Source organism: Hippocampus zosterae, chromosome 2 (genome assembly GCF_025434085.1).
Source record: "Hippocampus zosterae strain Florida chromosome 2, ASM2543408v3, whole genome shotgun sequence".
In the NCBI taxonomy this organism is placed as follows: domain Eukaryota; kingdom Metazoa; phylum Chordata; class Actinopteri; order Syngnathiformes; family Syngnathidae; genus Hippocampus; species Hippocampus zosterae.
The window spans coordinates 9,352,745-9,364,182 of record NC_067452.1 but is presented as its reverse complement, the minus strand read 5'-3'; the positions used below and the strand labels follow the sequence as shown (position 1 = coordinate 9,364,182).

General features: G+C 46.3%; 13 non-coding genes across 13 annotated transcripts; all 13 read left to right on the top strand.

The window, feature by feature from the left end:
- The first annotated feature begins 10 nt into the window (after positions 1-10).
- trnak-cuu (transfer RNA lysine (anticodon CUU)) lies at positions 11-83 on the top strand. The gene has a single exon. It is a non-coding gene; the product is annotated as a tRNA-Lys (tRNA).
- Positions 84-961: 878 nt separating this feature from the next.
- On the top strand, positions 962-1,034 carry trnak-cuu (transfer RNA lysine (anticodon CUU)). Its single transcript has one exon. It is a non-coding gene; the product is annotated as a tRNA-Lys (tRNA).
- A 302-nt stretch (positions 1,035-1,336) lies between these two features.
- Positions 1,337-1,409, top strand: trnak-cuu (transfer RNA lysine (anticodon CUU)). Its single transcript has one exon. It is a non-coding gene; the product is annotated as a tRNA-Lys (tRNA).
- Positions 1,410-1,711: 302 nt separating this feature from the next.
- On the top strand, positions 1,712-1,784 carry trnak-cuu (transfer RNA lysine (anticodon CUU)). The gene has a single exon. It is a non-coding gene; the product is annotated as a tRNA-Lys (tRNA).
- A 1,052-nt stretch (positions 1,785-2,836) lies between these two features.
- trnak-cuu (transfer RNA lysine (anticodon CUU)) lies at positions 2,837-2,909 on the top strand. Its single transcript has one exon. It is a non-coding gene; the product is annotated as a tRNA-Lys (tRNA).
- A 1,427-nt stretch (positions 2,910-4,336) lies between these two features.
- On the top strand, positions 4,337-4,409 carry trnak-cuu (transfer RNA lysine (anticodon CUU)). Its single transcript has one exon. It is a non-coding gene; the product is annotated as a tRNA-Lys (tRNA).
- Positions 4,410-5,086: 677 nt separating this feature from the next.
- Positions 5,087-5,159, top strand: trnak-cuu (transfer RNA lysine (anticodon CUU)). Its single transcript has one exon. It is a non-coding gene; the product is annotated as a tRNA-Lys (tRNA).
- Positions 5,160-6,716: 1,557 nt separating this feature from the next.
- trnak-cuu (transfer RNA lysine (anticodon CUU)) lies at positions 6,717-6,789 on the top strand. The gene has a single exon. It is a non-coding gene; the product is annotated as a tRNA-Lys (tRNA).
- Positions 6,790-7,466: 677 nt separating this feature from the next.
- trnak-cuu (transfer RNA lysine (anticodon CUU)) lies at positions 7,467-7,539 on the top strand. The gene has a single exon. It is a non-coding gene; the product is annotated as a tRNA-Lys (tRNA).
- Positions 7,540-8,942: 1,403 nt separating this feature from the next.
- Positions 8,943-9,015, top strand: trnak-cuu (transfer RNA lysine (anticodon CUU)). Its single transcript has one exon. It is a non-coding gene; the product is annotated as a tRNA-Lys (tRNA).
- A 302-nt stretch (positions 9,016-9,317) lies between these two features.
- On the top strand, positions 9,318-9,390 carry trnak-cuu (transfer RNA lysine (anticodon CUU)). The gene has a single exon. It is a non-coding gene; the product is annotated as a tRNA-Lys (tRNA).
- Positions 9,391-9,692: 302 nt separating this feature from the next.
- trnak-cuu (transfer RNA lysine (anticodon CUU)) lies at positions 9,693-9,765 on the top strand. The gene has a single exon. It is a non-coding gene; the product is annotated as a tRNA-Lys (tRNA).
- Positions 9,766-10,802: 1,037 nt separating this feature from the next.
- trnak-cuu (transfer RNA lysine (anticodon CUU)) lies at positions 10,803-10,875 on the top strand. The gene has a single exon. It is a non-coding gene; the product is annotated as a tRNA-Lys (tRNA).
- Positions 10,876-11,438: the final 563 nt, after the last annotated feature.

The following is an 11,438-nucleotide window of genomic DNA, read 5'->3' as shown; positions in this document are numbered from 1 at the left end:
TAGAACGTCAGCCCGGCTAGCTCAGTCGGTAGAGCATGAGACTCTTAATCTCAGGGTCGTGGGTTCGAGCCCCATGTTGGGCGGTTACTGCTTTCGATACTTTGTTGGTAACCTTGACCATCATCCAGCGACCAGGACCACCCCAAACAGTCCATGTTGGTGCCGAGAACAACCTCACACTAAAAAATAGACTGAATCAGATGCTTTGACTTCACAGCCATTCAAACAATCTGTTTTCCATAACAACCTCCAAAACTGGCAGCGAAACAGGCTGGCTTCATCACTGATTTGTCGTTTTGGTTCCTTTTCTCACAGGACATTGAATGACAGAACCCAGAGTGTGGAATCGCACAGTTGATGAGCAATGTTAAAACCTAGTAAAACCAGCCAGGCTAGCTCAGTCGGTAGAGCATGAGACTCTTAATCTCAGGGTCGTGAGTTCGAGCCACACGTTGGGCGGTTACTGTTTTCAATAATTTGTTGGTAACCTTGACCATCATCCAGCGACCAGGACCACCCCAAACAGTCCATGTTGGTGACGAAAACAGCCAATAACTCAAAAATAGACTGAATCCGATACTTTGACTTCACAGCCATTAAAACAATCTATTTTCCATAACAACCTCCAAAACTCGTGGGTTTGAGCCCCACGTTGAGCGGTTACTGATTTTGATGCTTTGTTGGTAACCTTGACCATCATCCAGCGACCAGGACCACCCCACCAGTCCATGTTGGTGCCGAAAACAACCTCACACTAAAAAATAGACTGAACCAGATGCTTTGACTTCACAGCCTTTCACACAATCTAGTTTCCATAAGAACCTCCAAAACTGGCAGCGAAAGGGCCCTGCTTCATCAATGATCTTTCATTTTGGTTCATTTTCGCAAAGGACATTGGAATGACAGCACCCAGAGTGACGAATCGCATCGTTGACGATCAATGTTAAAATTTAGAAAGTCAGCCCGGCTAGCTCAGTCGGTAGAGCATGAGACTCTTAATCTCAGGGTCGTGGGTTCGACCCCCACGTCGGGCGGTCACTGCTTTCGATACTTTGTTGGTAACCTTGACCATCATCCAGCGACCAGGACCACCCCACCAGTCCATGTTGGTGCCGAGAACAACCTCACACTAAAAAATAGACTGAATCAGATGCTTTGACTTCACAGCCATTCAAACAATCTGTTTTCCATAGCAACCTCCAAAACTGGCAGCGAAACAGGCTGACTTCATCAATCATTTTTCGTTTTGGTTCCTTTTCTCACAGGACATTGAAATGACAGCACCCAGAGTGAGGAATCGCATCGTTGACGAGCAATGTTAAATTTTAGAAAGTCAGCCCGGCTAGCTCAGTTGGTAGAGCATGAGACTCTTAATCTCAGGGTCGTGGGTTCGAGCCCCACGTTGGGCGGTTACTGCTTTCAATACTGTGTTGGTAACCTTGACCATCATCCAGCGACCAGGACCACCCCACCAGTCCATGTTGGTGCAGAAAACACCCTCACACTAAAAAATAGACTGAATCAGATACTTTGACTTCACAGCCATTCACACAATCTACTTTCCATAAGAACCTCCAAAACTGGCAGCGAAAGGGCCCTCCTTCATCAATGATTTTTCGTTTTGGTTCCTTTTCTCAAAGGACATTGGAATGACAGCAACCAGAGTGAGGAATCGCATCGTTGACAAGCAATGTTAAAATCTAGTAAGTCAGCCCGGCTAGCTCAGTCGGAAGAGCATGAGACTCTTAATCTCAGGGTCGTGGGTTCGAGCCCCACGTTGGGCGGTTACTGCTTTCAATACTGTGTTGGTAACCTTGACCATCATCCAGCGACCAGGACCACCCCACCAGTCCATGTTGGTGCCGAGAACAACCTCACACTAAAAAATAGACTGAATCAGATGCTTTGACTTCACAGCCATTCAAACAATGTGTTTTCCATAACAACCTCCAAAACTGGCAGCGAAACAGGCTGACTTCATCAATGATTTTTCGTTTTGGTTCCTTTTTTGAAAGGACATTGAAATGAGAGCACCCAGAGTGAGGAATCGCATCGTTGACAAGCAATGTTAAATTTTAGAAAGTCAGCCCGGCTAGCTCAGTCGGTAGAGCATGAGACTCTTAATCTCAGGCTCGTGGGTTCGAGCCCCACGTTGGGTGGTTACTGCTTTCAATACTGTGTTGGTAACCTTGACCATCATCCAGCGACCAGGACCACCCCACCAGTCCATGTTGGTGCAGAAAACACCCTCACACTAAAAAATAGACTGAATCAGATACTTTGACTTCACAGCCGTTCACACAATCTACTTTCCATAAGAACCTCCAAAATTGGCAGCGAAAGGGCCTTGCTTCATCAATGATTTTTCGTTTTGGTTCCTTTTCTCAAAGGACATTGGAATGACAGCACCCAGAGTGAGGAATTGCATCGTTGACGAGCAATGTTAAAATCTAGTAAATCAGCCCGGCTAGCTCAGTTGGTAGAGCATGAGACTCTTAATCTCAGGGTCGTGGGTTCGAGCTCCACGTAGGGCGGTTACTGCTTTCGATACTTTGTTGGTAACCTTGACCATCATCCAGCGACCAGGACCACCCCACCAGTCCATGTTGGTGCCGAGAACAACCTCACACTAAAAAATAGACTGAATCAGATGCTTTGACTTCACAGCCATTCAAACAATCTGTTTTCCATAACAACCTCCAAAACTGGCAGCGAAACAGGCTGACTTCATCAATCATTTTTCGTTTTGGTTCCTTTTCTCACAGGACATTGAAATGACAGCACCCAGAGTGAGGAATCGCATCGTTGACGAGCAATGTTAAATTTTAGAAAGTCAGCCCGGCTAGCTCAGTTGGTAGAGCATGAGACTCTTAATCTCAGGGTCGTGGGTTCGACCCCCACGTTGGGCGGTTACTGCTTTCAATACTTTGTTGGTAACCTTGACCATCATCCAGCGACCAGGACCACCCCACCAGTCCATGTTGGTGCAGAAAACACCCTCACACTGAAAAATAGACTGAATCAGATACTTTGACTTCACAGCCATTCACACAATCTACTTTCCATAAGAACCTCCAAAACTGGCAGCGAAAGGGCCCTCCTTCAGCAATGATTTTTCGTTTTGGTTCCTTTTCTCAAAGGACATTGGAATGACAGCAACCAGAGTGAGGAATCGCATCGTTGACAAGCAATGTTAAAATTTAGGAAGTCAGCCCGGCTAGCTCAGTCGGTAGAGCATGAGACTCTTAATCTCAGGGTCGTAGGTTCGAGCCCCACGTTGGGTGGTTACTGCTTTCAATACTGTGTTGGTAACCTTGACCATCATCCAGCGACCAGGACCACCCCACCAGTCCATGTTGGTGCAGAAAACACCCTCACACTAAAAAATAGACTGAATCAGATACTTTGACTTCACAGCCATTCACACAATCTACTTTCCATAACAACCTCCAAAACTGGCAGCAAAACAGGCTGACTTCATCAATGATTTTTCGTTTTGGTTACTTTTCTCACAGGACATTGAAATGACAGCACCCAGAGTGAGGAATCGCATCGTTGACAAGCAATGTTAAAATTTAGAAAGTCAGCCCGGCTAGCTCAGTCGGTAGAGCATGAGACTCTTAATCTCAGGCTTGTGGGTTCGAGCCCCACGTTGGGCGGTTACTGCTTTCAATACTTTGTTGGTAACCTTGACCATCATCCAGCGACCAGGACCACCCCACCAGTCCATGTTGGTGCAGAAAACACCCTCACACTAAAAAATAGACTGAATCAGATACTTTGACTTCACAGCCGTTCACACAATCTACTTTCCATAAGAACCTCCAAAACTGGCAGCGAAAGGGCCCTGCTTCATCAATGATTTTTCGTTTTGGTTCCTTTTCTCAAAGGACATTGGAATGACAGCACCCAGAGTGACGAATCGCATCGTTGACGATCAATGTTAAAATTTAGCAAGTCAGCCCGGCTAGCTCAGACGGTAGAGCATGAGACTCTTAATCTCAGGGTCGTGGGTTCGACCCCCACGTTGGGCGGTCACTGCTTTCGATACTTTGTTGGTAACCTTGACCATCATCCAGCGACCAGGACCACCTCACCGGTCCATGTTGGTGCCGAGAACAACCTCACACTAAAAAATAGACTGAATCAGATGCTTTGACTTCACAGCCATTCAAACAATCTGTTTTCCATAACAACCTCCAAAACTGGCAGCGAAACAGGCTGACTTCATCAATGATTTTTCGTTTTGGTTCCTTTTCTGAAAGGACATTGAAATGACAGCACCCAGAGTGAGGAATCGCATCGTTGACAAGCAATGTTAAAATTTAGAAAGTCAGCCCGGCTAGCTCAGTCGGTAGAGCATGAGACTCTTAATCTCAGGGTCGTGGGTTCGAGCCCCACGTTGGGCGGTTACTGCTTTCAATACTTTGTTGGTAACCTTGACAATTATCCAGCGACCAGGACCACCCCACCAGTCCATGTTGGTGCAGAAAACACCCTCACACTAAAAAATAGACTGAATCAGATACTTTGACTTCACAGCCATTCACACAATCTACTTTCCATAAGAACCTCCAAAACTGGCAGCGAAAGGGCCCTGCTTCATCAATGATTTTTCGTTTTGGTTCCTTTTCTCAAAGGACATTGGAATGACAGCACCCAGAGTGACGAATCGCATCGTTGACGATCAATGTTAAAATTTAGCAGGTCAGCCAGGCTAGCTCAGACGGTAGAGCATGAGACTCTTAATCTCAGGGTCGTGGGTTCGACCCCCACGTTGGGCGGTCACTGCTTTCGATACTTTGTTGGTAACCTTGACCATCATCCAGCGACCAGGACCACCTCACCGGTCCATGTTGGTGCCGAGAACAACCTCACACTAAAAAATAGACTGAATCAGATGCTTTGATTTCACAGCCATTCAAACAGTCTGTTTTCCATAACAACCTCCAAAACTGGCAGCGAAACAGGCTGACTTCATCAATGATTTTTCGTTTTTGTTCCTTTTCTGAAAGGACATTGAAATGACAGCACCCAGAGTGAGGAATCGCATCGTTGACAAGCAATGTTAAAATTTAGAAAGTCAGCCCGGCTAGCTCAGTCGGTAGAGCATGAGACTCTTAATCTCAGGGTCGTGGGTTCGAGCCCCACGTTGGGCGGTTACTGCTTTCAATACTGTGTTGGCAACCTTGACCATCATCCAGCGACCAGGACCACCCCACCAGTCCATGTTGGTGCCGACACCACCTTCACACTCAAAAATAGACTGAACCAGATGCTTTGACTTCACAGCCTTTCACACAATCTACTTTCCACAAGAACCTCCAAAACTGGCAGCGAAAGGGCCTTGCTTCATCAATGATTTTTCGTTTCGGTTCCTTTTCTCAAAGGACATTGGAATGACAGCACCCAGAGTGAGGAATTGCATCGTTGACGAGCAATGTTAAAATCTAGTACAGTGCACTCCGCTTAATAGAACACCATTGGGCCGAAGCGCTTCTGTTCTACTAAGCGGGGTTTCTATTAACCGGAGACACTTTATTAGGTACACCTTCAGACACGTCGACGACCAAGTTATGCACGCAGAAAAACCCCTGCTGACGAGTTAGAGATATTTCGACTGTGGACGTCCATATCTTTAATCAAACAACAAAACAACAACTTTAATCAACTTCAGTCAAACATCTCAAATCACGAGAAAAATTTCGTTACTTTTGTCTGGAAACAGGAGTCCGTAATTTTGCGGTTGACTTCCCTCTCAATGCGCAGGATAAGAGGGAAGTCCTGGAAACCGCGGGCGTACCTTCTGAGAATCCGGCAATGCATCGTATCGTCTGAGTATGTCCTTCTTATCCGCAGGTGATAGCCCTCGTCTCTTGAATGAAGTTGAAGCCATTGTGACGTGCGTGTGTCTATGTGTGGAGTGACGCGTGCTACCTGTAACTGTATACGGCTAGAACTACCGCGTTTTCTCGCGATAGTGGTACAGTATCGCGATAGCTACACTTCGTCTCTCTCTCGTCTCTTGAATGAAGTTGAAGCCATTGTGACGTGCGTGTGTCTATGTGTGGAGTGACGCGTGCTACCTGTTACTGTATACGGCTAGAACTACCGCGTTTTCTCGCGATAGTGGTACAGTATCGCGATAGCTACACTTCGAAAACCACTAGTTTACAATGTTCATTGCTTACGGCCTGTTCTATTAAGCGGAGATCTGTTCTACTAAGCGGAGTATCTTCTTAGGAAATTGCATTAGGCAAATCTGTTCCAGAGCCTTTTGCTCTATTAAGCGGTTTACTCTATTAACCGGTGTTCTATTAAGCGGAGTGCGCTGTAAATCAGCCCGGCTAGCTCAGTTGGTAGAGCATGAGACTCTTAATCTCAGGGTCGTGGGTTCGAGCTCCACATAGGGCGGTTACTGCTTTCGATACTTTGTTGGTAACCTTGACCATCATCCAGCGACCAGGACCACCCCACCAGTCCATGTTGGTGCCGAGAACAACCTCACACTAAAAAATAGACTGAATCAGATGCTTTGACTTCACAGCCATTCAAACAATCTGTTTTCCATAACAACCTCCAAAACTGGCAGCGAAACAGGCTGACTTCATCAATCATTTTTCGTTTTGGTTCCTTTTCTCACAGGACATTGAAATGACAGCACCCAGAGTGAGGAATCGCATCGTTGACGAGCAATGTTAAATTTTAGAAAGTCAGCCCGGCTAGCTCAGTTGGTAGAGCATGAGACTCTTAATCTCAGGGTCGTGGGTTCGACCCCCACGTTGGGCGGTTACTGCTTTCAATACTTTGTTGGGAACCTTGACCATCATCCAGCGACCAGGACCACCCCACCAGTCCATGTTGGTGCAGAAAACACCCTCACACTGAAAAATAGACTGAATCAGATACTTTGACTTCACAGCCATTCACACAATCTACTTTCCATAAGAACCTCCAAAACTGGCAGCGAAAGGGCCCTCCTTCATCAATGATTTTTCGTTTTGGTTCCTTTTCTCAAAGGACATTGGAATGACAGCACCCAGAGTGACGAATCGCATCGTTGACGATCAATGTTAAAATTTAGCAGGTCAGCCAGGCTAGCTCAGACGGTAGAGCATGAGACTCTTAATCTCAGGGTCGTGGGTTCGACCCCCACGTTGGGCGGTCACTGCTTTCGATACTTTGTTGGTAACCTTGACCATCATCCAGCGACCAGGACCACCTCACCGGTCCATGTTGGTGCCGAGAACAACCTCACACTAAAAAATAGACTGAATCAGATGCTTTGATTTCACAGCCATTCAAACAGTCTGTTTTCCATAACAACCTCCAAAACTGGCAGCGAAACAGGCTGACTTCATCAATGATTTTTCGTTTTGGTTCCTTTTCTGAAAGGACATTGAAATGACAGCACCCAGAGTGAGGAATCGCATCGTTGACAAGCAATGTTAAAATTTAGAAAGTCAGCCCGGCTAGCTCAGTCGGTAGAGCATGAGACTCTTAATCTCAGGGTCGTGGGTTCGAGCCCCACGTTGGGCGGTTACTGCTTTCAATACTGTGTTGGCAACCTTGACCATCATCCAGCGACCAGGACCACCCCACCAGTCCATGTTGGTGCCGACCTTCACACTCAAAAATAGACTGAACCAGATGCTTTGACTTCACAGCCTTTCACACAATCTACTTTCCACAAGAACCTCCAAAACTGGCAGCGAAAGGGCCTTGCTTCATCAATGATTTTTCGTTTTGGTTCCTTTTCTCAAAGGACATTGGAATGACAGCACCCAGAGTGAGGAATTGCATCGTTGACGAGCAATGTTAAAATCTAGTACAGTGCACTCCGCTTAATAGAACACCATTGGGCCGAAGCGCTTCTGTTCTACTAAGCGGGGTTTCTATTAACCGGAGACACTTTATTAGGTACACCTTCAGACACGTCGACGACCAAGTTATGCACGCAGAAAAACCCTTGCTGACGAGTTAGAGATATTTCGACTGTGGACGTCCATATCTTTAATCAAACAACAAAACAACAACTTTAATCAACTTCAGTCAAACATCTCAAATCACGAGAAAAATTTCGTTACTTTTGTCTGGAAACAGGAGTCCGTAATTTTGCGGTTGACTTCCCTCTCAATGCGCAGGATAAGAGGGAAGTCCTGGAAACCGCGGGCGTACCTTCTGAGAATCCGGCAATGCATCGTATCGTCTGAGTATGTCCTTCTTATCCGCAGGTGATAGCCCTCGTCTCTTGAATGAAGTTGAAGCCATTGTGACGTGCGTGTGTCTATGTGTGGAGTGACGCGTGCTACCTGTTACTGTATACGGCTAGAACTACCGCGTTTTCTCGCGATAGTGGTACAGTATCGCGATAGCTACACTTCGAAAACCACTAGTTTACAATGTTCATTGCTTACGGCCTGTTCTATTAAGCGGAGATCTGTTCTACTAAACGGAGTATCTTCTTAGGAAATTGCATTAGGCAAATCTGTTCCAGAGCCTTTTGCTCTATTAAGCGGTTTACTCTATTAACCGGTGTTCTATTAAGCGGAGTGCGCTGTAAATCAGCCCGGCTAGCTCAGTTGGTAGAGCATGAGACTCTTAATCTCAGGGTCGTGGGTTCGAGCTCCACGTAGGGCGGTTACTGCTTTCGATACTTTGTTGGTAACCTTGACCATCATCCAGCGACCAGGACCACCCCACCAGTCCATGTTGGTGCCGAGAACAACCTCACACTAAAAAATAGACTGAATCAGATGCTTTGACTTCACAGCCATTCAAACAATCTGTTTTCCATAACAACCTCCAAAACTGGCAGCGAAACAGGCTGACTTCATCAATCATTTTTCGTTTTGGTTCCTTTTCTCACAGGACATTGAAATGACAGCACCCAGAGTGAGGAATCGCATCGTTGACGAGCAATGTTAAATTTTAGAAAGTCAGCCCGGCTAGCTCAGTTGGTAGAGCATGAGACTCTTAATCTCAGGGTCGTGGGTTCGACCCCCACGTTGGGCGGTTACTGCTTTCAATACTTTGTTGGGAACCTTGACCATCATCCAGCGACCAGGACCACCCCACCAGTCCATGTTGGTGCAGAAAACACCCTCACACTGAAAAATAGACTGAATCAGATACTTTGACTTCACAGCCATTCACACAATCTACTTTCCATAAGAACCTCCAAAACTGGCAGCGAAAGGGCCCTCCTTCATCAATGATTTTTCGTTTTGGTTCCTTTTCTCAAAGGACATTGGAATGACAGCAACCAGAGTGAGGAATCGCATCGTTGACAAGCAATGTTAAAATTTAGGAAGTCAGCCCGGCTAGCTCAGTCGGTAGAGCATGAGACTCTTAATCTCAGGGTCGTGGGTTCGAGCCCCACGTTGGGTGGTTACTGCTTTCAATACTTTGTTGGGAACCTTGACCATCATCCAGCGACCAGGACCACCCCACCAGTCCATGTTGGTGCCGAGAACAACTTCACACTAAAAAATAGACTGAATCAGATGCTTTGACTTCACAGCCATTCAAACAATCTACTTTCCATAACAACCTCCAAAACTGGCACCGAAACAGGCTGGCTTCATCAATGATTTTTCGTTTTGGTTCCTTTTCTCACAGGACATTGAATGACGGAACCCAGAGTGTGGAATCGCACAGTTGATGAGCAATGTTAAAATCTAGTAAAACCAGCCCGGCTAGCTCAGTTGGTAGAGCATGAGACTCTTAATCTCAGGGTCATGGGTTCGAGCCCCACGTTGGGCGGTTACTGCTTTCAATACTTTGTTGGTAACCTTGACCATCATCCAGCGACCAGGACCACCCCACCAGTCCATGTTGGTGCCGAAAACACCCTCACACTAAAAAATAGACTGCACCAGATGCTTTGATTTCACAGCCTTTCACACAATCTAGTTTCCATAAGAACCTCCAAAACTGGCAGCGAAAGGGCCCTGCTTCATCAATGATTTTTCGTTTTGGTTCCTTTTCTCAAAGGACATTGGAATGACAGCACCCAGAGTGACGAATCGCATCGTTGACGATCAATGTTGACTTAAAAAGCTTAGTCGGTAGAGCATGAGACTCTTAATCTCAGGGTCGTGGGTTCAAGCCACACGTTGGGCGGTTACTGTTTTCTGTACTTAGTTGGTAACCTTGACCATCATCCAGCGACCAGGACCACCCCACCAGTCCATGTTGGTGCAGAAAACACCCTCACACTAAAAAAGAGACTGAATCAGATACTTTGACTTCACAGCCATTCACACAATCTACTTTCCATAAGAACCTCCAAAACTGGCAGCGAAAGGTCCCTGCTTCATCAATGATTTTTCGTTTTGGTTCCTTTTCTCAAAGGACATTGGAATGACCGCACCCAGAGTGACGAATCGCATCGTTGACGATCAATGTTAAAATTTAGAAAGTCAGCCCGGCTAGCTCAGTCGGTAGAGCATGAGACTCTTAATCTCAGGGTCGTGGGTTTGACCCCCACGTTGGGCGGTCACTGCTTTTGATACTTTGTTGGTAACCTTGACCATCATCCAGCGACCAGGACCACCCCACCGGTCCATGTTGGTGCCGAGAACAACCTCACACTAAAAAATAGACTGAATCAGATGCTTTGACTTCACAGCCATTCAAACAATCTGTTTTCCATAACAACCTCCAAAACTGGCAGCGAAACAGGCTGACTTCATCAATGATTTTTCGTTTTGGTTACTTTTCTCACAGGACATTGAAATGACAGCACCCAGAGTGAGGAATCGTATCGTTGACAAGCAATGTTAAAATTTAGAAAGTCAGCCCGGCTAGCTCAGTTGGTAGAGCATGAGACTCTTAATCTCAAGCTCGTGGGTTCGAGCCCCACGTTGGGCGGTTACTGCTTTCAATACTTTGTTGGTAACCTTGACCATCATCCAGCGACCAGGACCACCCCACCAGTCCATGTTGGTGCAGAGAACACCCTCACACTAAAAAATAGACTGAATCAGATACTTTGACGTCACAGCCATTCAAACAATCTATTTTTCCATAACAACCTCCAAAACTGGCAGCGAAAGGGCCCTGCTTCATCAATGATTTTGCGTTTTGGTTCCTTTTCTCAAAGGACATTGGAATGACAGCACCCAGAGTGAGGAATCGCATCGTTGACGAGCAATGTTAAAATTTAGAAAGTCAGCCCGGCTAGCTCAGTCGGTAGAGCATGAGACTCTTAATCTCAGGATCGTGGGTTCGAGCACCACGTTGGGCGGTTAGTGCTTTCGATACTTTGTTGGTAACCTTGACCATCATCCAGCGACCAGGACGCCCCCACCAGTCCATGTTGGTGCCGAGAACAACCTCACACTAAAAAATAGACTGAATCAGATGCTTTGACTTCACAGCCATTCAAACAATCTGTTTTCCATAACAACCTCCAAAACTGGCAGCGAAACAGG